The sequence below is a fragment of the Dermacentor albipictus genome, chromosome 8 (genome assembly GCF_038994185.2).
Source record: "Dermacentor albipictus isolate Rhodes 1998 colony chromosome 8, USDA_Dalb.pri_finalv2, whole genome shotgun sequence".
NCBI classification, from domain to species: Eukaryota; Metazoa; Arthropoda; class Arachnida; order Ixodida; family Ixodidae; genus Dermacentor; species Dermacentor albipictus.
The window spans coordinates 91,713,212-91,738,784 of record NC_091828.1 but is presented as its reverse complement, the minus strand read 5'-3'; the positions used below and the strand labels follow the sequence as shown (position 1 = coordinate 91,738,784).

The following is a 25,573-nucleotide window of genomic DNA, read 5'->3' as shown; positions in this document are numbered from 1 at the left end:
ATGTATGTATGTATGTATGTATGTATGTATGTATGTATGTATGTATGTATGTATGTATGTATGTATGTATGCATGCATGCATGCATGCATGTATGTATGTATGTATGTATGTATGTATGTATGTATGTATGTATGTATGTATGTATGTATGTATGTATGTATGTATGTATGTATTGCGCTCTGGGACAGGAGACAAGGACAGCAAAAACAGCTGTTCCAGGGCCGGCCTAAAGTCTCCTTTTCATCTAACAACGGCGCAGTCGACAGGATTCGAACCTCTGAAGGGATTGTGCCCTACGGCTCCCCACATCCAGCTGTCGTAGAAATAGCGGCGTTTCACGCATTCAGAGGCGACCTCACTTTTTTGGGCGCGCACGACGAATGTGTTGGGTGATCGCCACACCTATCTAGACCACAAAGGATGGCCATTAGAGGGACGGCCTTCAATGGATGGAGGCAGGCACGTACCCAGGATTTTTTTTCGGGGGGGGGGGGGCACCACCTCCATCATCATCACCACCACCACCATCATCATCATCATCATCATCATCATCATCATCATCAGCCTGTTTTATGTCAAGTGCAAGACGAAGGCCTCTCCCTGCAATGCGATCTCCAATTACCCATGTCCTGCGCCAACCGATTCCAACTAGCGCCCGCGAATTTCCTAATTTCATTGCTCCGTCTAGTCTTTTGTCTTTTCCTTCTCTTGGTAACCATTCTCTAACCCTAATGGTCCAACGGTTATCTAACCGGCGCATTACATGACCTGCCCAGCTACATTTTTTCCTCTTGATGCCAATTAGGATATCGTCTATACCCGTTCGCTCTCTGATCCAAACCGTTCTTTCTCTCTCTTAACGTTATGCCTAGCAATCTTCATCCGATCGCTCTTTGCGCGGTCCTTAACTTGCTCTCAAGTCTCTGCCCCATATGTCAGCACTGGCAAAATGTACTGATTGCACGCCTTACTTTTCAATAATAATGGTAAGTTTCCAGTCAGGAGCTGGCAATGTCTGCCGTATGCGATCCAACCTATTTTTATTCTTCTGTGAATTTCCTTCTCATGATCAGGGTTGCCTGTGATTAATTGGCCTAGGTAAACGTGCTCCTTCACAGTCTCTAGTGACCGACTGGCGATCCTGACCTCTTGTTCCTTTGTTGTTGTTGTTGTTGTTGTTGTTGTAGCCTGTGGCACGTGTGGCTCCTACCCACGATGGGGATTGGCCAAGAAATGGGTCGATTATTCCAAAATAATATAGAGCATAAATTTCCTAATATCTATGCGAATAGCATTGAATAGGGTTGATTTACCGGCTAAAATAAAATCAGGAAGGTGCTGCTGAATGAGGAATAATTAATTTAAAAGTAATAAAAAAATAGAATTCAGCAGGGCATTCGTTTAGATTCTGTAAGGAATGTTTGGACAGCGAAGCATGGATCCCTGTGGCTGAATCCCAAAGTGGACGCCTCGAACGAAAGAATTGCAGGTTCTGTCAAGTTCAGGCCAATTCTTCGAAAAGGTAACTCCAACAATCATTTTCTTAGCGCAGCAAAGCGGCGGCAAGATAGAAGAAAGTGCTGTATCGTCTCCTCTTTCTCAGAAAAAGAACAAAGGGGAGAGGGAACCAAACCCGACCTGTGTAAATTGAAATTTAGGGAGGGAATGCAGCAGCGTAATTTGGTGGGGCAGACCTCAAGCATCTTTGTGTAACAAGATTCGCTATGCCAGGGAAATGCCAGGTGTTTATACTCTGGAGAAGCTGTCAAATGTGGGTTTCTGGGTTTCTGTGTGTTTCAAAGGTGGTTTCTGTCAAATAGGGTTTTCTGTATCCTGTTCATTACTGTTTCTAAGTGAGGTATCGTGACTCCTCTTGGTACTGTATACAGGTCAGCTTAGAATTTTTCCGCTGCTTTTACTATATCTTCGAGATTGCTGATGATATTCCCCTTTTTATCTTTTAGTGCAGACATCATGGTTTGTCCTATGCCAGGTTTCTTTTTTACTGATTTCAGGCTGCGTTCATTTCTTACGGCTTCTTCAGTCTTTCTCATGTTATAGTTTCGAATAACAGTTATTTTCGCCTCAGTTTGACAGTTCCGCGAATTGCGTAACGCTGTGCGGCAGCCAGTCCCATACAACCGCGTAGAGCGCAGGACTCTGCTATTCTAGACGTACTGCGCTCACCGCGAAAGGTTAGAAAAACACCCACATAAGCACAGCAGAGAAGTGGCTACGTGAGGTGGTTCGACCGATAACTGTAGAAGCGTCATTCAAAACAAGTAATTGTTCTCCACTTCCGGCGGCATTTTCTCTACTTCCTTTTTCAATAAAACGATGTGGATCCATAAATAGTCTCATAAACAACGCTTAACTTTTTTATTATTCGCTTTTGCTTGCAGTTTGGTTGTTGCCTTGGCTCTCTTCCTTAGTATATCGCTTAATTTCTCATCTCCTTGCGATTTTTGTTTCCAATTGCCAATTTTGTACGAAAAGTGCTATACAGTTAGGGAAAAACAGACGAGGTAACGGGCGACAGTCATCTTGCTTATGGGTTTAAGGGTTATTGCAGGGTTTCATGATGGACACTCTTTCACATTATTTTATTTCCCACCTTATCTAACCCATATCACGTGTATATAGTTCCGGGCATCTGCCAGCGTCGCGGCGAGCCGTAACTCAAGAAAATAATGAAGCAAAGGGAAAAGTTAAACGCAATTGGCGTTTTCTCCGGCCGCGACTCGTTCCATGAGAGTACAGACCAGCTGAGTAACAGCCGCATCCCTCTCCTGGTCCCAGGATCAGCCTAAACAAGGAAGGTTGAACTAACAAAAGCAACAGCTATGCGCGTGACGGTTGAATAGATGGTGACAACTCAACGCATCTCGAGTTAATCGCGCGGGTGCGGAATCTATGAGAAACCTGTCCTTCACATCACAAGAGGTGCCGATAACTACCGCCGTCTAAAAGGAGTGAAAAAGGCAGCACAATGCTGACCGATGAACCGCTGTCAAGTCTCAACATTGATCTGGTGGCGCTTTAGGAATGTGTGAGGAGTGGTGGCGTGGGTGGGGAGGGGGGGAGGGTATGTCACTTAATTTCGGGGGGGGGCCTCGCCCCCCCCCCCCCCTGGGTACGTGCCTGGATGGAGGCGTCACGGCGAGTCCCGCGTGCGTGCGCTGTCTCCCTCCGTCCCTTTCTCCCGGTTTGTTTCGCTGCCTTTTACCTCCTTCCGCCTGTTTAGTGTAGCGAACCAGGCGTGCGTCTGACTGACGTTTCTATCCCGTTCCCTTTTTGCCTTTATTTCATCCCGTTTTGTCAACATCATACTTATTCATAGCTTCAAGATAGCGGAACTTCGGGCTTGTTGGTACATGTTTTATGATAGTTTGCGCCCTGTGTCGTCGTGACTTTTCTTCTTTTTTTCTTTTCTGGTCGTTCCTCTTGCGCTACACAATCCGAAAAGCTCGTTACCTGTTGAGATTGTCACAGTTCTGTCATTGCTGAGAGGAAGGAGCTGACAGTTTTATGCCATGGAAAGCAGTTTTCGTAACGGCATAAATCTGCAAGGCTCATACTCCCCCTGGAGCTATCAATATTAAGGATGGACTGAGTGATTCAAGCGAGCGAAATTGGCTATTCTTGAACGTCGCGAAGACAAAGAGAAAGAGAGAGAGAGAAAGAAAATAAAACTGTAAACAAAGCAAGGTGGCGAGCAGTAATGCTGAGTGATATAAGATAACAGAACCCAAGTGTGAGTCTCCAGAGGTAGGTTAAAGGATGCCCCGGAGGGAAGATCCGTAGGCAAAAGTTGATGACAGTGTGCCCGAAAGTGGAAATCACTCGGCCCTCCCTTCGGCCAGGACGTTGGAGAAACGCCGCGCGGCCTTTCCTCTCCAACTCGTGACAGCCCTGATCACGTTGATGAAATGCGCTTGCCCCCCCCCCCCCCTAACTCCCCAGAAGGAGTTGCAAGGAAACTCCAAACGCGCGCAGCTTCTTGAATGTTTAAGGAACCGCGGTCCTTTTTGTGCCCGGATTCCTACGCTTCCGTGTCGTCTGCTAGCGAACGCGAACGTTGAAGGAGCAGCAATATAGGGAGACAAAAATGACGTCTGCGCAAGCAGACAATAAAACAAGGAGAAAGAAACGGAAGCAGACGATAACAACAGGAGCAGAAGAGGGAGCAACAGCTGACGACAACAGAGGGGCTTCCTTTAAATCTCTTCAAGTACGTCCCTCTACCGAACGAAAGCAAAAGGGAAGTGAAAACACGTTAACAACAACTGGCTGTAGATGGCGCCCCCAAAACAGAAAGACCGAAAAGAGATAAACAAGCAAAGAGAGTGACATTCCGTTTGTCATCGTAATCTCCAAGCGCTGAGACGCGGAGGACAGAGCAAACGATCCAGCGTAAGCTGAGGAAAGTAGTGTGTGACAACAGACGCAAGTAAGCTTGGGACTACATGGAAGCGCCTACTGAGAAAAGAGAGGCCTACAATCGGGTTAGAAACATAGCTTATTCTTAACAGAACACGACTAGCGGACGACGTTAAGGACTGCTCGTGATTTATGCTGCTTTAATGTTGCTTTATAATCTGATCTTTATGACCTTTATGCTGCTTTAATTGACCCACCTCGAGTAATTTCGTTTCATTAGTCATTGAGCCCTTCATCATACAAACTGTACAAGCGATGGAAGGGTTGATTTCATGCGCCTTTTCTACGAACAGGCGTGGTAACTGGTCCCACACAAAACTTATTTTTTTTAAACGTCTATGCTGCTTTTATTATCGGCCCTAAGTGATCGGGTGCTTCGCGTGAAAAAATCAAGAAATTCGAAAATTGTTTTATGGTCATTAAGAGTAACGTATTTTCTTTATGTTCTGCAACCTCTATGCCTTCACACCGCGGATACTCGGTAACGCCACACGAGATGCCGGAGTGGAACATACCATTTGGATTTGGACACATAAAAGATTAAATACGTTAACTGACTGAAGGCCAGAAATAGAAAACAGCTTCTCAACTTTCTAAACGTACTAAGGCTTCGCACAGTACTATGGGACGAATACAATACTGTCGTTTACGTTATATTCAACGTCCTAATATATGCACAGCGTCACTGGCGCAGGAAATATCACAAACGCACGGAATACAACAACATTTTTTTTGCTCCGTTTCCTGCACATCGAACGTTAAAATCAAAGAATAATTATAAATTAATTGTACAAAAACCTAAAATTTATGAGAAGAAGAAAGCATGTTGGAATGCTGTTACAGCCTACGGCACTAAACTACAGCGCCTGCATTTGTTTGGAACGCAACAACGCTATATATATATATATATATATATATATATATATATATATATATATATATATATATATATATATATATATATATATATATATATATATATATATATATATATAGCAAGATAGATAGATAGATATAGATATACTCCTTTTTTTCCAATTTGTCATTCTGGAAGGTGAGATGCGATAGCTCTTCTTCGACCCAGATGGAGTGCCAAGCTTCGGCAAACAAGTTTATAATCCGTAGACATGCTTTGCGAGCAAGATTCTTTAAGTTGCCCGCATATATCCATCTACACGACTCCGATTTAGGGCGGGAAGACGAAGCGGAGAGGGCACATGTCGTATCTGAGCATGCTGAACGCAAGCGCGCGAATCAATAATTTTGTTTGACTAAAACGAAACAATGTGTTAGTAAAGAACCCTTTCCGGTCCGATATTTCTACGACTAAGTTTATCCAGAGAACTGAAACAACAGACGTCTGCCGACCCCTTACGCGATGGCTTAGTGGCTTTGGCGTCACGCTGCCGAGCCCGAGGTTGCCGGCTCGATCCCCGCCGCGCAGGCCCCATTTTCGACGGGGAGGAGAAAATGAAAGAAAGAGACGACAACGCTCGCCTACTTAGACAATGACTCCTTTACTAGATTCCTGCCACGTCGCTAGTTTTCTCATTGGAGCGGAGGTTCCTGTAGTTCAGGATAGCCGCGGAGAGATGGCACTCGCTGCCAACCCCACTTCCTCTTGCGGAGGAAGGGACGATTACTAGGCTGGCGAGTGCTTGACCAATGGCTTGAGACCACGAGTCCTGCCTCTGGGATCGCAACAGACGCCGCTGAAATCTCGGAGGCAAAGAAACGTGATTCCAGTTTGGAGCAGCCGCCCCAACTAGCACTCGCAGCCGACCCTGGTGGAGAGGAGGAAAGAGGAGAGGGAGCGGAACCATTTTCTCATCTCACGCGGCAGGCATCTTCTAAGGGAGGCATTGGCTTCGATTTGGCTGCACGCTAAAGAATCCCATTTGGTTGAAATGAATCCTTTATAACCCACTACGGTGTGCCTCATAATCGCTCCTAAAAACACCGGAATTTAAGAGACTCGTGGAAGAACCGAAGTCCCTTATCGAATCGTTGGCTTCAGTGACACCTCTTGTTCACCTACCGTCGACGATTTCGAGTGTTCATGTATAACTGTGAATCTCCTTGTCCCAAAGTGAAGTGAGAAATTTATATTTGATGCCTCTCAATGACAACGGATGGGCGGTGACGAAATTCTAACTGCAGTTCCTGCTCCTACGAATTGTCGACAACTCAAGGCGATGGATGCAGCGCGCTGTTCTTCGGACTTCTTCATTTACAATCCTAATGGCTGGAGGTACGGATAGAAGTCACTTGAACACCATTTTTTGTACAGCCCAAAGCAAGGGCTTCATAGGCAACAGCCTTCAAAGATATCTTACGGACGGCTCAGCTCAGCTTGATGAGACGCGCAGGCAGTCCCTAGATATCAGGAAGAATCACGTTATTCTGCGGCCCCAAGCTGACAAATTATGCAACTAGAGTTGCTGACTATTTCGGCGACTAGTTTTGGCGTTTGGTTTATTACCTCCACGCGAGGTATTTCCTTACTGTAAAGCAATATGATTCTCAGAAGAATCGCTGAACTGAAAATAAAAGGAGGTTATAGTACCGGATAGTGGAGAAAGCATAAAACTATCGACGTGCACGATCATGATACAAGTCTGACGTAAGTCCGATAGAACTTCGAAAAATGACGGACGATGATTTAAAAAAAAATCATATTGCGTGCACGTACAAGCTCTACAGCGCTACGTCTCTCAACAAAACGAGCGCTTACACGATAACGGCTACGGAGAAGAAAGAAAAAAAAGCGGGCCTGAATTTGTGAGTCGCACGCAAGTCTCATAACGCACAATAACAAGTTACGCCGCGCGGCAAGTCTTCGCCATAATAGAGACTTTTAGCGTGTCCGGTATTCCGGCAAGTGCGGGCGGTTTGCCGGTATAGTGGGGACGTAAACGTGAGCGGCCAGATTGGTGGCGCCAGCTGATGGTGCAAAGCTCAACCACACGAACACAGAGCTAATTACTATATTCTGCTTAGCTGCTGGTGTAAATATTCGACAGTGGCGTAATCGTGTTCACAATTACGCCGCTGCCAAAAATTTGCACCACTAGCGAAGCAGGATATAGTGGGTTACTGCAGTTTTAGCTCGGTGTTTGTCTGGTTGAACTCTACGCTACCAGGCGGCTGCAGCGATCTAGCTACGACCCCGCAAATCCGGTAATCCGCCCAAAGCGCTCCCGTTTACCGGAATAGCGGACAGGCTAAAAGTCTCTAATAACGAAGCGCATCTACCGGTGGGTTTGTACGTCCGCTGCTGCAACAGCTGCTGCATTCGAAAGACCATAGAAATAGAAATGAAGAAAACGGACGTGCAATAATAGAGACCTTTAGCGTGTCCGGTATCCGGACAAGCGCGGGCGGTTTTCCGGTTTAGCGGGGGCGTCAAGGTGAGCGGCCCGATCGGTGGCGCCAGCTGGTGGCGCAAAGCTCAACCACACAAACACACAGCCAATTACTCTATTCTGCTTAGCTGCTGGCGTAAATTTTCGACAGTGGCGTAATCGTGTTCACAATTACGCCGCTGCCAAAAATTTGCACGAGTGGCGAAGCAGGATATGGTGAGTTACTGCAGTTTTAGCTATGCGATTGTCTGCTTGAGCTCTACAACACCAGGCGGCTACACCGCTCACGTTTACGCCCCGACCATCCGGTAATCCGCCCAAACCGCTCCCGTTTACCGGAATAGCGTACAAGCTAAACGTCTCTAATAGGGGGGAACCGACAGCACTGCGTAGCGTGGCAGTGATCCGAAAAACACAAATTTTCGGTTCTCTTTTTTTTTCTAGATAACCGTTCCTTTAGGAGATTGTTCTGCGCCCTCCACATGAACGTATCACGAGGTGACATTTCGAAATCGCACGGAACGTTGAAAAAAAGTATAAATAGCTCTAGGAATAATAGTGTGCGCAGTCTACAGGAAGTTTTGGAGTCCCTCGCGTCGAAAGAAAGAAATAACGTCCAATATCAGTTCCCAGCAGTCAAATCGTAAAAATCTGAGCAGTAAAGTTTTGATGACAGATTAACTGCAAACATCGGCGATGAGCTATAGGAAACGGGTCTCTCTGTTCCTTCCGTCATTGCCCTTTTGATCGTCCGTCGCACTTGTATTCAGGCACGGTTAGATGTAGGACGGCACGGCACATACCGTATAGGCGGGGGTTAAGTGGAACGACCCCGCGTTATCAAGAGTTCTATGCCCGTAACAACGCTGTTACTTTGAGCACTGGAACAAGCAACATAGAGCACAGAGAAACCCGACGGTTTTCCGCCGAGCTCCTCTCGGCGATATACACGCGTGTGAACGTGAAATGTTAACGATGGGTAATAGTATATATCTATTTGGAAACCGCTAGCGCAAGACAGGGGTAATCGGAGATCGCTCTCAGAGGACGTCATCCTGCATTGGAGATAAATGCATGTAGTATATATACGTATAGGCTAGTGCTGCTGCTGATGCTGAATCTATCTATCTATCTATCTATCTATCTATCTATCTATCTATCTATCTATCTATCTATCTATCTATCTATCTATCTATCTGTCTGTCTATCTGTCTGTCTGTCTGTCTGTCTGTCTGTCTGTCTGTCTGTCTGTCTGTCTGTCTGTCTGTCTGTCTGTCTGTCTGTCTGTCTGTCTGTCTGTCTGTCTGTCTGTCTGTCTGTCTGTCTGTCTGTCTGTCTGTCTGTCTGTCTGTCTGTCTGTCTGTCTGTCTGTCTGTCTGTCTGTCTGTCTGTCTGTCTGTCTGTCTGTCTGTCTGTCTGTCTGTCTGTCTGTCTGTCTGTCTGTCTGTCTGTCTGTCTGTCTGTCTGTCTGTCTGTCTGTCTGTCTGTCTGTCTGTCTGTCTGTCTGTCTGTCTGTCTGTCTGTCTGTCTGTCTGTCTGTCTGTCTGTCTGTCTGTCTGTCTGTCTGTCTGTCTGTCTGTCTGTCTGTCTGTCTGTCTGTCTGTCTGTCTGTCTGTCTGTCTGTCTGTCTGTCTGTCTGTCTGTCTGTCTGTCTGTCTGTCTGTCTGTCTGTCTGTCTGTCTGTCTGTCTGTCTGTCTGTCTGTCTGTCTGTCTGTCTGTCTGTCTGTCTGTCTGTCTGTCTGTCTGTCTGTCTGTCTGTCTGTCTGTCTGTCTGTCTGTCTGTCTGTCTGTCTGTCTGTCTGTCTGTCTGTCTGTCTGTCTGTCTGTCTGTCTGTCTGTCTGTCTGTCTGTCTGTCTGTCTGTCTGTCTGTCTGTCTGTCTGTCTGTCTGTCTGTCTGTCTGTCTGTCTGTCTGTCTGTCTGTCTGTCTGTCTGTCTGTCTGTCTGTCTGTCTGTCTGTCTGTCTGTCTGTCTGTCTGTCTGTCTGTCTGTCTGTCTGTCTGTCTGTCTGTCTGTCTGTCTGTCTGTCTGTCTGTCTGTCTGTCTGTCTGTCTGTCTGTCTGTCTGTCTGTCTGTCTGTCTGTCTGTCTGTCTGTCTGTCTGTCTGTCTGTCTGTCTGTCTGTCTGTCTGTCTGGCTGTCTGTCTGGCTGTCTGTCTGTCTGTCTGTCTGTCTGTCTGTCTGTCTGTCTGTCTGTCTGTCTGTCTGTCTGTCTGTCTGTCTGTCTGTCTGTCTGTCTGTCTGTCTGTCTGTCTGTCTGTCTGTCTGTCTGTCTGTCTGTCTGTCTGTCTGTCTGTCTGTCTGTCTGTCTGTCTGTCTGTCTGTCTGTCTGTCTGTCTGTCTGTCTGTCTGTCTGTCTGTCTGTCTGTCTGTCTGTCTGTCTGTCTGTCTGTCTGTCTGTCTGTCTGTCTATCTATCTATCTATCTATCTATCTATCTATCTATCTATCTATCTATCTATCTATCTATGCGTCTAATGTCTGATGCCTGTTCTACTGTTAACTGTTAAACTACTGTTAACTGTGATGCCTGTTCTACTGTTAAAAAATTAGAAAAGAAGAAAAAAACTGAGCCGCACGATCTGAGCGCTACGCCCTCGCAGAATCACACAAGAGTAGGCTGCAACCGATAATGTCGTTCGAATCGAATCGAATTCCGAAGTGCGGAACGTTCGCACACCACGACTCGGGGAACTCGCAATGCCGTAAACATTCTTCGTTATGTCGCCCCCTTAGAAGAAGAAGACGAAGAAGAAGAAGAGGAAGAAGAAGAACAAGAACAAGAAGAAGAGGAAGAACAAGGAGAACAAGAAGAAGGAGAAGAAGCATTCGAGCGAACGGAGCGATCGTGTCTTTCGCCAGGTCGGCATGATCGCTCGTCAACCTGCACCCCACCGTCGACAGGGAAACGCATTGACGTGCGCGCGCGCTCAACCACGCACAACCGGCGGCGGGATCGAGAGACGTGTTTCGCGGCGCAAATATTGGCTTGTCAGGATACGCCCCACACGGAGCCTCTCTATTCAACGTCGTTATCGATCACTCTATACATGTATGCGCATATACCACGACCTTCCTATATGCGCATAGAGACATGCAAACGCTGCGCAGACTTCCGCACTCGGTGCGCATGCCGATACAAACGCTCCCCCGATGCGCATACGTTTACACGCGATCGTATTCGTGCGCAATTGTGCTGTGTGCGCAAGACGGATGGTCGATCTGTGGGGCCCTCTTGCGGGCGCGACAAGGCGTGTCTCCGAATATGTGTGTCGGCAGCCGATATGGAGGTTAGCGGGCGCCTGAAAGACGGTAGTTTTGTGGCAAAGAAAAGGAAAAAGCGAAAAAGAAAGCGTTCTACAGTTTTGATCTTTCGCATAGTTTGCATTAGATGGCACAAATTTTCAAAAAATGTTCCACTTACTACTTGAACCCTATGCCCAAGAAATGTCCTGAAGCGTGAGCTCTCCAACGGAGATACTGGCGCTGATGCCATATGGCACCGATTACGGACGTATTCTCAAAACGATCCTCGTATCGAAGCTCAATCAGAAGAATAATAATGGGCTGGGGTGCGTTTGGCAGGCATTCCCAAATCATGAACAGCAGGTTGCCATTATCCCTCAAGAGAAAAGTAGATAATAGCTGTGTCTTACCAGTACTCACCTACGGGGCAGAAACCTGGAGGCTTACGAAAAGGGTTCTACTCAAATTGAGGACGACACAGCGAGCTATGGAAAGAAGAATGATAGGTGTAACGTTAAGGGATAAGAAAAGAGCAGATTGGGTGAGAGAACAAACGCGAGTTAATGACATCTTAGTTGAAATCAAGAAAAAGAAATGGGCATGGGCAGGACATGTAATGAGGAGGGAAGATAACCGATGGTCATTAAGGGTTACGGACTGGATTCCAAGGAAAGGGAAGCGTAGCAGGGGGCGGCAGAAAGTTAAGTGGGCGGATGAGATTAAGAAGTTTGCAGGCACGGCATGGCCACAATTAGTACATGACCGGGGTTGTTGGAGAAATATGGGAGAGGCCTTTGCCCTGCAGTGGGCGCAACCAGGCTGATGATGATGATGATGATCGAAGCTCTTCCTCCCCTCCACCGACCTTAAAGCAGGGCCACCACTCTACTGAAGAAGATGCTGCACTTCTCGAGAATCGCCGCGGATGACCATAAAGCTCAGTGACCGCTTCTGTCGTGGGGTGGCGCTGCTATCTACTTTCTTCGTGAAGGTGGAGCGTCGAGTGGAGAGAGAGAGAGAGACACAAGGTAGACAGGTATGTTAACCAGTCTGGTTGGCTACCCGAGCTGGGGGAGGGGAGAAGGGGAATAGAAAGAAGAGAGAGGAGGGGGTTAGGGAGACGTGCACAGACAGCGCTACGGAGTCAAAGGTGCTCGCACGAGTCAGACGTACTCGGTAAGCACAAAAGGGCCTTCTCTGGCTTCTGAGCCGATGATCGGTAAGGACGGTGTCCTAGTGCTGTATGTTCACTCAGAGGGACGATCATATAGTTGCCGGAACGTTTTAGAATGCGGAGGTAACATCAGGTTCGACATTAGTTCTATGAAGCAAGTGGAACATAATTGCGAAGATGCTCAACACGTACGGGAAACTCACGAAGAACGAGATTAATAGCTGTACTGGTGGCCGCGACGTTGCAGGTTCTCTTCTCTGGCTCACGGAGGGACTGACGGCACTCGCATATGCAACTCTTTCTTTAAAGCGCGACGGGGAATTCAAAATAACCGATATTGAACCAGAGCCCTCCACAATACGGCAGCTATAGTAGGCAAGTTGTGGCTTGTGCAGAAAAAAGAAACGCATAATCCTCAAAGAGACCTTTCGGACATCATCGGGAGTTGGCAACGCCATATTTTCCACCACTATTAAGCTTTCTACCACTGAAGGCCTTGACCACGCCCTGACCAAGCGATGTAAGTCAATCGCCAATCTTTTATTAATTAGTTGAACGGTGATATTCACACATTTATTCGCATAAGCCGCCGCCATATATTGACTGGCTGCTGAAAAGAAGACTCAATTATCCTGACTCTTGTATCATTATGATACATTGAATTGATGCTTCCGTCTGAAGCACAAGGTGTTAGGTGTGCAAGAGCACTGAAGCGAGCTGTGCGGTACATATTTATCTCGGACAATCTGTCCCCCTGCCCCGCTTGGTTAGCGGCACTAGATACGAAGTCACATGTGACTACCTTGTCTATGCTACTTACCCTTTCCCCCCCTTTCCCCCACCCCCAATTCCGGTGTATTCAAATTCCGTGCGCCGCCCGCAATACACGTTAGTTGCAGAACAGCGGTTTGTGGTCCGTATTCTTGTACTACTACTGCTCCCAAGGGAATATATTACCGCATATCGTCTTTTCTTATTTTGTTCTTTAGAAAAAGAGAAACATTCAGGCAAAGGTAGTGAACGCGTCTTTCGAGAGGCGGCAAGGTTGGGCGTCAGAGAACCGACTTTGTGACAAATCGTGAATGTGCACTGTGTGACGTAGGACTATACGGTGACACTGCGTAATACTAGGAACACCTTTGCTGGCTGCGTGACAGTGCCCACAGAAACAGTTCGTGTGTACGTGCGTGTGTGTGTTTAGGTTTTTCTTTTTTTATCCTTCTCTCTCTCACCTATTGCATCCCCTTGCCTCTCCCCCAGTACAGGGTAGCAAACCGGAGATAATCTCGGGTTAACCTCCCTGTCTTTCCTTTGCCTTTCTCTCTCTCTCTCTCTCCTCGACAGAAACGCAATGACGCGCGTGATCGCAAAATCACGCGCGTCATTACGAAAAATATTACGAAAAATCATTCTTTTCGCTGAAATTTTTGCCTTTTCGGCCTCCTCAGAAGATATTCTCGGAAGTCTTCAGACGGCGAAAGCGCTACAGAGGGATACTTGCTTCGTGCAGGTTTAGTCCAACAAGTTTCCATACCGGGTAAAATCGGCCACACGTCGCGGTCGCTCCAAAAGTCACGGTAATCTCAGAAACAATGTTGAAAGTTCGAAGGTTCAAAGCTTGTTGCAGATTGCGTGCTGCATCTCAGTGTAAATCATTGGATTTGAATGCGTATGTATCCCAAACACCGGTGCGCGGCCGCGGCGAACAAAGAAGAAAAAGAAAGAAGAAAAAAGGAGAGGGAAAGAAGGACCGAATAGTTCTCCCACCCCTGGTCATTCCTGCGGCGTTTCATGAATTCTAATGTTCACAGCTTGGCAGGTATGCGCGTGCTAGCGGTAAAAAAATTATGCGGTTTTACGTGCCAAAACCACTTTCTGATTATGAGGCACGCCGTAGTGGAGGACTCCGGAAATGTCGACCACCTGGTGTTCTTTAACGTGCACCTAAATCTAAGTACACGGGTGTTTTCGCATTTCCCCCCATCGAAATGCGGCCGCCATGGCCGGGATTCGATCCCGCGACCTCGTGCTCAGCAGCCCAACACCATAGCCACTGAGCAACCACGGCGGGTCGCTAGCGGTAATCGACTAAACAGTCTTCTGGTTTGTCTTCGAGCGAGTGGCACCAGGTTTGTGTCACTTGTAGAAGAGAGAAAAAAAAGGAAAGGCACCGTAGTCACCAGACGCGCGTCCGGTTCGCTACCCTACAGAGTGGAAACGAGGTTACCGGACGAAAATGAGGCAAGGGAAAAAAACTGAACACTGACGTTGCCGCTCCACCCGGAGGTGCGCATCGACCCTATAGCTGGTCGCTACGAACTTTATATTTTCGTTGGAAAAATCTTCACCGATAATTAAATTTGCCAGCGGCACGTGTTCCTTGGCCGATCCCGTCTTGGGATATAGGTACTTGCGACTATCATCATCTTCATCATCATCATAGTCGTCGTCGTCGTCGTCGTCGTCGTAGGTATCATCGTCATTGATATCTGCACAATGTTGCGTGTATATTGCGGAGCATCCCGTTAGTTGAGGTTCGCACTCTGGCTTCTTATATACTGTTAGATATTATTCCCAGTTGTGCTGGAATGTATTTCTCTGCGGCTGAAAGCACGCTGCCGCAGGGCGCGCCGAGTCATTGCGCCTGACGCATGTATGGTACCCCGTGTCACTGACGTCACGCTGGTTCTACTTAAACGGCTGTGGAAATAAAGACGGGGGCTCTTTTCCCTTGCTGGCGTTTTGGACTACAGTCGTCTCCTGTCTTTCGTCGATCACGCACTGATAGCGGCGGCGCCGATACGACACCAGTGTTCCTGCTTCCTCTCGTCCGTGTCTGTCATTTGTTTATTTCCCATTTTCTTTCCTATTTCTTCGTTTCCTAGTGTCTTCTTGTTTTCTCTTTTGATTCCCTCCTCCCGAAAGAGTAGGCACGCATTGTGCCCGTCTCGGTGGCAGTTGTCAGCTTGCTCCCTCCCTGTCTCCTTCGTGTGCTTGTATGTTTCCATAACTACTACTACTACTACTACTACTACTACTACTACTACTACTACTACTACTACTACTACTACTACTAATAATAATAATAATAATAATAATAATAATAATAATAATAAGGCAGCATGCCCGGCATCCGCAGCGCAGCCACATGACAAGTTCTTTAGCTTGAGAAATTTCTGCAACAGACGGGCACAGCGAGCAGACGTATCACATCGATCTGCGAAGGAGTGCACGATTGTTCTATGCAGTTTTCTGGCACGGTACGCTGTAGCGTACAGTTGCGCCAGTCGGCACTTGCCTGCGCGTGAGAGTCTCGGAGCCTTTGATTAACCTGACTTGTTAGATGAGGTATGCGCGCATGCACCCATTAGCGCGTCTATTGTGCCACTGTCCTCAGTTTGAAGCACAAAGGCAGTCTATGACCATGGTACTCGGAAAAGTGGATGATCGTCTGCTGAGTGAACAGACAATACTAGAACACCGATGCCCACCGATCGTCGGATCACAGAAAGCACTAAAGGCACTTCTGTGCTTTCTGAGAACGTCCGGCTTGTGCGGGTATCTTTGACCCCATAGTGCTGTTCGTGGGCGTCTCTCTACCCTCATCTCTCTCTCTCTCTATTCCCCTTCTCCATTTCCCCAGCGCAGGGTAGCCAACCGGACTCTTGACATGGTTAACATCATCGCCTTCCTTTTATCTTTCTCTCTCTCTCTCTCTTGTGCGTGTTCTTGCCCTATATTTTGTGTTTGTCTGGATTCGTGTGTAATAATGTATTTCACTTCTCGCGTATCAGTTCTGTCTCTCTCTCTCTGTCTTTCTCTCTCTCTCTCTTGTTCGTGCTCGTTGACTATAGCCTGTGTTTATCGGCGCGTTAATTTTGTTCTTTTCTTTCGTTGTCTTCTCGGCGCCTGGAGGTCCGCGGTGCCCCGCTAAAAGCTCGCGACGTCTCCATTAGATTCGATAATAAGAAAGAACGAAAAAAAAAAAACCAACTCACACTCAGAAATCTTCAGTAGCGTCCACTTCAGAGAATGGCTGAGGATAATCAATCGGGCGGCGCACTCGTAAATGCCAAGCGCGACGGTTGCCGCAAACGCGGTCCACAGCACGTCTTCGCACGCCATTCACGAAGTGCAGCTGCGCGTTCGCATTCACGGCGGGAGCTTCGCAACAGCGACACCTGGTGGCGCAGGCTTTGCGCACTTCGTTTCGGACAGCCGCGCTGACCAGTAGCTCTGCCAAAATTTTCCGCGATTAATAAGTGCGCGCGGACAAGAAGACAATTAGCCCCATAAAAAACCGGCTACGCGGACCCACAGTTGGGAAATCGCAACCGGCCATTTTCCCCCTGAATATTGTCACGTGGTAGCGATTGCGACGAACGCAGCAGCAAAACTGTCGACGGCGAAACCAAACCCCTATTGGGCGAACTTGTGCCCTCAAAAACAGGCTGCACTCAAAGCAAGGTTTGGGTACGAGGTAGTTGGTGTTCCGTGGTATCAATCGTCACTTAGAGTGCATACATAGACGAGGGACAAAGAAGGACGACAAAGACAATCTTGCCTTCGCCGTCTACGTCAATGTCGTCGTCGTCCTTTTTTGTGCCTGGTTTATGTATGCGCTGTAAGTGACGATTGGTACACTCAAAGAAAGGCGACAGCGGCGAACACAGTCGGCGATCGTCGGAAATCTGGTCAGCGGGTCAAGCGCGTCGGTTTTTATACGTCCGTCATCGAAGATTACAGAGCGGTCGCTGGTGCCTGCGTGTAGTTCTGCGCCATTCGCGTAGCACGATGAAATCGGATTAAGCAAGGTTCGGTGACAACAGACAGCGGATGGAACCATCTATAACTTTTCAGAGACTTCCGATACGAGCAGGCGCGTCCTGCACTGCGCGATAACATCTTGTTAGGCGGTGAAACGCGGTCCCCCGATAAAGATAAACAAGTACACGTGTCAATAAGAAGACACAGGCCACAAACACATATAACTATAATGTAAACAAGACAAAAAACATAAAAAGGAACAGGAGAAGCGAGCCCCATATGCCCATTCACGTTAAGTAAAATAAGTTCACGATCAGTGTGCAATGAAAAACAGTGCTAATGCGTATCACGCGAATTTCTTATAGTTTCTTTTTTCAAGTAGTCCTGCCATCAAACCCTCTATATACATGGAGTTATCAGGAGTCCTCAAATCAAATCAAGCTATTTTAATTGCTGTCGACAAAGAAATGCCGTATAGCATGTAAATGCGCGTCGGTCCAAGTGACTTAGCTCTATCGCGAAATTTTACTCGCTGTCTATCGTATTCTGGATAGTGCGTAGAAGGTGCTCCGTGGCACTGTTCAAACGGTCTGTAGACACTTCTATCGTAGCATGATAGCGTCTGATACCATGATAGCCGTGGCCCAGTGAGTGGGATGAACGGGTCGGCTGCGGGAGGTGCGCGGTTCGATCCATTTCGTCACCGTGTCACAGCATAGGCGCAGTCGGAGGTCAATCAATCAATCAATCAATCAATCAATCAATCAATCAATCAATCAATCAATCAATCAATCAATCAATCAATCAATCAATCAAAAGTGAGCTTTATTTAAACAATTCAAGGGATGCTTACAAAAATAGTTGGACCAATAGCCTATGTGGCTAGTAGCTGGTCCAACAGACAAAGATACATATACCGGTCAACCAAGTACATATCTTCTGAATGAGTAAGAACATTATTACACGAACAAGTACTTTTTTTTTCTTAAGGAAGAGCTATTACGTTTGGCTGGGCAAGAAGAAGCGTTTACATACAAGATCAAAATTTCTGGTTACGTTTATTTCCATAGGCACAGTGTTCCAAGTTATAGTGCCAAGGAACTCTAATAATCGTTCACCGTAGACATTTGCTGCAATAAGAAAGGTTTAAGTTAGTTACTTGCCTGATGCTTGCACGCGGGAAATTAAACATGGCGTTGGGTGCAAATCACGTACTATTTCTCGGTCGCATTCTTTCTCGACGCGGGGCAAAAATAGGTTACGTGTGTAGGCCACGTCGAGCTGTAAATGAAGCTGTGTCAACGCACTGCTAAGAAGCTGGACGACGCCAAGCCCCCGTGACTGCACAGCTTCACCGTACGTTCTCGACGCAGGACTACTGCGACGGCAGCGCATAGAATTCTCGACGTAGTAATGAGGAGTCCTTTTACACCGCCGCCAAAAGGCCACGCCTAAAGATGTGCCGAGGAGAATTCCTAATCGACTATCCGGAGCTACCGGCCTTTGTCGTGGACGAGGACGTCAATTCGTAAACAACGCGTTTCTCCGACTCCACGCGCGCTTTTCCGACAAGCTCCCTCTGTTGGTGATCGACCTCAAATGAATGAGAGTTCTTGAAAGGGTTGGCGCAGTTCTGTTAAGAGTTCTCGTGTACCCAGGCATCGTAAGTAAAGTAGTAGTGCTGCAAGTTTTATGATTGCCGCGGTCTTACTACTTTGGAGTGAGATGAGGGCAGATATATTCGGCTCGAGGGCCGGAGAGCCTCAGGAGGAAGCTTTAGGCCGGCAGCTGCTACATTATTGCGTCGGAACGGAGGGACGGTTTTCCTCGACAGCCGCTGCAGAGAGAAGTTTCCGAGAAGCATTGTACTTAAAAGTGAAAGTTCAAATCGACTGGCTATTGCAAATAGATATCCAAATTAGGTTAACAACCGTTAAAAGAATTTTAGATTGAAAAAGAAAGAGATGTATGACGTTTACAAATCTAGCTCAGCAGTGCAAAAACGAACGGCAAATTCCACAAACTGCGCGATCACCATATTCGACATCATTCTGTAACACGCACCTCTAATTTGTGAGCATTGTTATTGAAGAAAAATGTCGTAAACGCTTGCTACAATCTTGCGCATGTTGCGCAATCGTGTATCGTATTCGCCCGCCTTAAATGCTCTAACAAATGCCGTGCGCAGAACTGCGACAGCTATTTCTGGAGCAGAGTTACGAAGTTGTAAGCGCTGTGCTTTAATTCGCGCTGAAAAACACAGGTTTATTTCAACGTTATCTGTGCCTTCGGCAAAGCTGTGACCACACATCAACCGCGCTTCAATGTTGCTTTAGAGTTTCCATTTTTTTTTTATTGATGTGTACCTAAAAAGAGATCTTGGTACCGTTATTGCCGCCAACACGCTATTCCTGTTAGCAGGGCAAGCAAAAGAAATAGTGTTCACATTTGCAAAGTTATACCCACAGAAGAAAGTAGAAAGGACGCAGTTTCTACCAATAACTCTTCTGAAATATGCGGTACGTAACTTATGCTGGTGTGTGTGTGTCTACGTCTGTGTCACGGCATAGTCAAGCGACCGATGGTATCTGCGCTGCGTTGATATGCAAACAAAAAATGCGACAACCTAATAATATTATTGCAGTTGCCACATTTCCTGGCTTTGTTCGTTGTCGTCTCGACGGTTGCGAGTAGGAGGAGGCTGCTAATGTGCACCGAGAATGTGGTAGCCACCCGTCGAGCTGTCAAGACCGTTATGACAGCAGTGACAAATGCGCGGATGTCATAACGCAGGTGGTAGACGTCATGCTGTGCTCCGCGACGTGCACAACGAACGAAAGCGTGCGTATCGCGGTTTCAAAAGATCTTGTAAACGCGAGTGAGACGAAGATCGCGTGTATAGCTGACGTCACCATAAAAAAAAAAGAAGGTTACCGAAGCGGGGGCTATCGCACAAACATAATAAGAGAAGAAGCTTGGGACTAAGAAATGGGCAGAAAATACGAAAACTAAGACAGAAAAAGGTATCGTAAGAGGGAAACACCACACAATCAAGCACATGGCCGGGTACGTAGTCTATGTGCGTAGTCGGAGAGTGCGCGACGCATGGACAACACGTTGACGTACGGTCACAGCCCGCAATACTCTCCACGAACTTCACTTGTACAGGGTGCCCCACATAACTTGAGCCAAGAATTTAAAAATGAAAGGCGCTCCCATCGACACCACCCTGCTGGCGCTGAGCCGTGCTAATAATAATAATAATATATGGGGTTTTACGTGCCAAAACCACTTTCTGATTATGAGGCACGCCGTAGTGGGGGACTCCGGAAATTTTGACCACCTGGGGTTCTTTAACGTGCACCTAAATCTAAGTACACGGGTGTTTTCGCATTTCGCCCCCATCGAAATGCGGCCGCCGTGGCCGGGATTCGATCCCGCGACCTCGTGCTCAGCAGCCCAACACCATAGCCACTGAGCAACCACGGCGGGTTCGAGCCGTGCTCCCGCATGGGTTGCAGAAGGTAGTGCTAGCCTCTCCTCCTTTCCCCACAACTTCTCTCCACTTCTCAACTCAACTCAACCACTTCTCTCTCGCACACGCGAGATTGAACCGCGATCGCCGGCTCACCCTCACACACTGTCACTCATACGGATCCTCACGGCAACGGCGGCGGCGAAAATCCGCCTGGAGTGTCCAGATAATTGATATCGCAATAAAGAAAAATGGTCAGGCTTAGCTTGGTTAAGCCAAGAATGCGTTGCATATTGCGCGGCCGCGCAATATGCGGCCGCGCGCGACCGCGCCAGTTGGGGCCCAGCTTTTCCTCCGTGACGTCACGCGCCTGTGTAGCGCCCCTAGCGGGAGCAGCGGGAGTCAGGTGGTGGCTGCGGCCGCGCGCGACCGCGGGAGTTGGGGCACAGATTTTCCTCCGTGACGTCACGCGCCTGCGGAGCGCCCCTAGCGGGAGCAGCGGGAGTCAGGTGGTGGCTGCGGCCGCGCGCGACCGCGGGAGTTGGGGCACAGATTTTCCTCCGTGACGTCACGCGGCTGCGGAGCGCCCCTAGCGGGAGCAGCGGGAGTCAGGTGGTGGCTGCGGCCGCGCGCGACCGCGGGAGTTGGGGCACAGATTTTCCTCCGTGACGTCACGCGCCGGCGCAGCGCCCCTAGCGGGAGGAGCGGGAGTCAGGTGGTGGCTGCGGCCGCGCGCGACCGCGCGAGTTGGGGCCCAGCTTTTCCTCCGTGACGTCACGCGCCTGCGGAGCGCCCCTAGCGGGAGGAGCGGGAGTCAGGTGGTGGCTGCGGCCGCGCGCGACCGCGCGAATTGGGGCCCAGCTTTTCCTCCGTGACGTCACGCGCCTGCGCAGCGCCCCTAGCGGGAGTCAGGTGGTGGCTGTCCTGACGTCACGTCACGTGGTTAAATGGTGGCTGCCCGGCCGCGCCCAAGGGCTGAACTGAGTGATTGCAATATGCTACTCATAAAAGTCAATACACTACTTGAAGCAACCGGCAACGGTTCAAAATGCGCAAAGCTGCGCTTAAAATAGGGTTAAGAAAACGTGAACCGCGTGAAGGCTGGTGCGACGATTTAACGGGACGCCTAAAAACGAACAAATCCCGCCCTTGCAGGGCTTCAGAACCTTCAACAAACAACACGATGCACTCGTACAGTCATGCACCCTAGCAAGAGGAGCCCGGTAAAAAAGCGGCAGACGGCACAGGCGGCAAGGGGCATTCAGTAACTAAGCGAAATGTCTTTAAACCGCACCCTGTACTGCGAACGAACCGAAGCACACACAACAGTGGCAGACCCTGATCAACGTCATCGCTTACCCGCGTAAGCATGATCGAGTGTATCTAACACCGAGATGACAATAGAAAGTCTGATAACAAAAAAAAAAATCGGCAGACACATGAGACTGCTTACGTGTGGGAACGTGAAAGCATTATAGTCCCTTTAGTGAAACGTGTTTAGTTTTTTTTCTCCGCACGTTGTTTGTCCGCGCAAGATCTCGGCCGCATTGTGACTGCGCCTCGGTAAGACCAAATCTAAAACTCGCGAAGCGTCTCAACGCACTCGCTTGCCCGGGAGGAGTCCATAACTAGAAAGACCGCTGAGCGCCGTTCAATTTGACATTAATGCTTTTTTTACGCACTCATACTCTTTTAATCTTTCCATCCCCTTTTCCCTTTCCCCAGTGTAGGGTAGCCAACCGGGCTCGGTCCTGGTTAACCTCCCTACCTTTCCTTTATCATTTGCTCTCTCTCTCTCATACACTCATGACGTGGCATCACCTCCTCCTCACTGGCTGCGCCGTCACGTGGCCAACGACGCGCGCCCTATGGGCGCCCCTTTTGCCAACCAGAACCGCGGAGACGCGGTGGCGCCGTGAAAGCGTCCTCGTCTCGCAACCGGACCGAAATTTACCAAATTATTCGTTTGAAAGGCCATAAATTTATTTTATTTGCAGGAACTTCCCTGAGAAATTTAACGCGAAAGCGAGCATTTCGTGACGTGTTTTTTGTTTTTTTTACTCCTTGAACTCGATGGATGGATGGATGGATGGATGGATGGATGGATGGTTGGATGGATGGATGTGACTTTCTTGAGGTCCGTCGGTGCGCGTGATTAGTGCGCAGCGGGCCGCTCCCACGGCGGAACGGAGAGTCCGTGCCCCTCCGCCGCGTCGCGGGCCCGATGGACCGCCCAGAGCTGTGCTTCAAGGTCCGAGCTGTGCGTAGAGCTCGGTCCCACTCTTCCTTGGTGGTCCTGGCTCCCGGCGCCAGGGGGCGACCCCAGAGCGTGTGAGCAAGGCTAGCTATGTCCTCACAGTATTGCGACACGCACTGTGAGGGTGAAATCGATGGTTCGACGATAATTCGTCTGGTCCGGATGAGCCATAATGAAAAGGAAAACAGGGAAACGCCGACCAAATATAAACCGCCGCGACGCCGCGAGCGACGGCGCGAGATGGAGCCCCATTTCTCCTCTGTCGTGACGTCACGGTGTCACGTGGTATTGAAGGCGACACCACCGCGCCTGAGGAGCTGGGTTTAGCTCTAGTAATATGCTTCGCAGAAAATGAAATGGTTGCCTCTTCCCTAATACAGAGAGCGCGTAGGATTTGCTCCAGCGAAAATGTCCGCGCCTCTGACCCGTTCAAGGTGCGCCGCGAACTTCCCGGTTTGCTGGCAGGAGACCCTGTTCGCTTTATTCATTCCGCACAGAACGGCGCACACGCAACGAGGCTTCGTCGCGCGCGGTCTGAACCCGGGCCCACGCAGCCAGGGATCGGTGCCAGGGGTCACTGAGGCGTTGGCCCGGGTTCCGCGGACATCTGATGCACACGTGGCGCATGGTCCCTCCCGCAGGCTGAAGCATGAAGCACGTGAAACACCGGCTCAAGAAAGAATAGCTTCCAGGCGTTGCTCAGAGAATTCCCTTTGCATACCTTGACTATGTTTACACCGGCGAGAGCGCACACGTTGAAACACCGTACGAATGACGTCAGAAAGAAGAACGTTATCTCCAGCGCACTTGCGGAACACGTGGCAACATCTAATCGCGAGGTTGACTGGGACAAAGCAAGCATGATGGCGAAAGAAAGAAACTGGTGTTAACGTCAGTATCTTGAATCGCTTCTTATCCAGGCTGCGAAAAAAAAGAGACGCTAAACAGAGACTACAAAATCCGCAAGTATTGCGTATCGATTCAGTCGGATGGCAGTAAACAAATTGTACTTGAAGTACCAGGATTGCTTGGTCTGTATAAGAAACGCTACTGCTCCGTGGCAACCTGCCTCTATCTAACCCAGATAAAAAGAAGTCAAAGTTGATACTATCGAAGGCATCAAGTACCCTCAAATATTACTAGAGGAAACTCTGACACTGCGATTGTTCAAATACCGTGGGAATAATGGCTGGTACATTGATCTGTCTGATATTCGCACCTGTGGGTTCAGATGTTCTGGTGACGGTATTTATTACCCTATAGATTTCTAGTCTCCCAAGTACTCCTAATTTTCTAACCACAGCCAGGAAATTAGGCTTTCCACGCATGCGAAATCGTTGCGAATTGTTGCAGTTATAGCCCAATATTTGTCGAAAGTGATCAATAGGTGGCGCCCGAATCCACGCCCCCGCGACGGCGCCTTCTGGATAAAAAATGCGGATCTCGAAGTCCATGCTTTTGCCGGCTGCACACGACGGAAGCGATTGTGAGAGCGGAAAACTACATAGACGTCTAGGTTTCCACACCACCTGTTTGCGAAGTCGCGAAGCCATTTCAAGCCAGAAATGACGAAGCCTAAACGAGTCTGTGTACTACTACACACAATTCCTGCGCTGGTTGAACCGCCATGTTGGCAGCACCCGTAGTTAGTCAGAATCAGAGTTACCGATAGTAGTACTTGCGGGAAGAAATTATTGGTTCACGTTAAACAAGCGACCAGACCTTCTATATGATGCGAACGAAATCTCCAAACGTCTCGGAGCGCCACCACGTTCGAGGCATATGAGTTTTTAAGGTTGTCATTCATCGAGTGCAGTGCATGCGTCTGTAGCTCCATGGGCATAGCCATCAGGCTATGCCCATGGAGCCACCGAGAGGCCCTGATAAGCTATAGCTCGGCTCCAGCACCGGTGCAGGCGGCCACAGATGCAGCGAGGGTGAGGCAAAACAATAAAATAACATAGAAAGAAAAGGCAGTAACTGCGTTCCTGTTGACGCCGCATGCTAACAGCTGTTCGCAGAAGTTTTGCAGCCCGTTCCTCGGTACCCGGATGAAAGAAGGTGGAACGGAGCGAGACGAACTCCTACGCTCTCCCAACTCGGAGAGCGCAGCTGCTCGCTGAACGAGGATGACGTAACGATGACGTCACCGAGAGGCCGAAGCGCGACAAGTTCGCGGGCGCAGCTGTTCGCATCAACAGCGAAGGCCGTCCGCGCGTGCACGCTTTATAAACGCACGCGTGTCGCCTCCGATGATGCAGTAAAACTTTCCCTCTGCTCTCGTTTTTTTTATTCAATTTTTCTTGCCTTCTTTTTTCGCGTTTTTTACCCCTGGCTCCTTACTTTTTTTGGAGTTCGCGTTATTTCATACATTTGTTTAATGCGAGCTGGAGTGTCGTGGGAGGCATGCGCTATTTTTTTCGTTGTTGTTGTTACTAGCTCTTTTGGTGTATTCATTCTGTATTTACCTTAACTTTTTTTTATTTTGTAAAGAATCGGGGAAGGAGGGGGATGTATGGAGCGCCAGACAATGTCACGATAATTGACCCAGCTGGTGAAATTAGTCGACCCCAACAGATACGTGTCGACGCGCGCCACCGCAGCCGCCTGTTCAGCGTTAATAATGTGTCATTTTGAGCGGAAAATGTGGCAGCCGAAGAGATTAAAAAAAAAAAGATACATATATATAGACAGTGTACAAAAACTCTGGGATGTAACGAATGAGTCTGCGCCAAAGCAATGCTGCGACGCTAACGCGTAGCGGCGCTTTTCTCTTCGAAGCGAATGTATGGGTGCACGTATACTTTCGCTGACGTCATCGTGGCCGCCATCTTGGAGTACTAGCTAGTG

At 48.5% G+C, this 25,573-nt stretch overlaps 1 protein-coding gene across 6 annotated transcripts in view; it reads right to left on the bottom strand.

Annotated features, from left to right (window-relative positions):
* The window catches only part of dimm (basic helix-loop-helix family member dimmed), a 627,608-nt gene that overhangs the window by 173,811 nt on the left and 428,224 nt on the right, over window positions 1-25,573 (bottom strand). The window contains exon 1 of one of the 6 annotated variants that reach the window (XM_070523702.1): window positions 18,703-18,802. The exons of the other annotated variants lie outside the window; for them this stretch is intronic. The gene's annotated coding sequence lies outside the window, so the exon portion shown is untranslated. Of the gene's footprint in view, window positions 1-18,702; window positions 18,803-25,573 lie in introns of those variants that run through there. 6 annotated transcript variants of the gene reach the window in all.